The sequence below is a fragment of the Coenobita brevimanus genome, chromosome 79 (assembly GCF_032717465.1).
Source record: "Coenobita brevimanus isolate Jiangsu-jjx chromosome 79, ASM3271746v2, whole genome shotgun sequence".
Taxonomy (NCBI): Eukaryota; Metazoa; Arthropoda; class Malacostraca; order Decapoda; family Coenobitidae; genus Coenobita; species Coenobita brevimanus.
In genome coordinates this window covers 29,673,632-29,674,533 of record NC_137032.1, presented here as the reverse complement: position 1 = coordinate 29,674,533, position 902 = coordinate 29,673,632, and the positions used below count along the sequence as shown (strand labels likewise).

The 902-nt window shown below is 37.0% G+C and overlaps 1 pseudogene; it reads right to left on the bottom strand.

Moving 5' to 3' along the window:
- Positions 1-291: 291 nt before the first annotated feature.
- On the bottom strand, positions 292-408 carry LOC145409150 (5S ribosomal RNA; annotated as a pseudogene).
- Positions 409-902: the final 494 nt, after the last annotated feature.

The following is a 902-nucleotide window of genomic DNA, read 5'->3' as shown; positions in this document are numbered from 1 at the left end:
GCTTAATTATGAATAATATGCTCGTATACACAGTTTCGACATCTGGGGCAAAGGTATCACATGTCGGTGCTGCCAACCATCCGTAAGAAACAAGCAGAGCGCACCTAACCTTAAGCCTCATAGCAGATATTTTCACCAAATTTCACGACATGACTTTTGTCTTTGATTGTTTCATTCATTCATTCATTGCCAGACGCCATGTATCCCAGACGGGGTGGCCAAGGGCTTAGAGTTAATTGTTTTACAGGGAGGGGCACTAATCCTCCACCAACCCCACTTGACGCGTAGGGATGCCAACAGCATCTGGTGTTCCCAGGAGGTCACCCATCCAAGTACTAACCAGACCCAACGTTGCTTAACTTCGCTGATCGGACGGGAAGCGGTGTACTCAACGTGGTACCTGCAAAAAAAAAAATGCACAAATATTAGTTGATGCCGGTAAAGAAAATAAAAATTGTTGGTAACTGCAGTGAGAAAATAATATACCAGTATCTGCAGACAGCTGATAATTAAACAATATTATGTGAAATGAAAATACAAAAATAATCAATGATATCTGGATTGTATCTGCAGTTACAAGAGGTAATAAAATTATACTGTACCTGACGAGAAATTACGTGCATTATTTGATAGGTTAGAAGATTAGTGTTTCCCTTTAATTTTGTGAATATTCATTAATTAATACAAATATTTGATAAATTTTCCCTCATGATAATTTGATTAATTATGAATGATGGATAACTATACATAAGCAATATTTGGTCAAAATAACACAGCTGATGATAGGTCGATGTTTAACACTAAAAGTTAAAAGGTTGTGTAAAGCATCTTGTGTACGAGTTTGTCACACCAGCTAAGAACAGTGAGATACTAATATGGTAATGAAGCATTACCAAAATAAA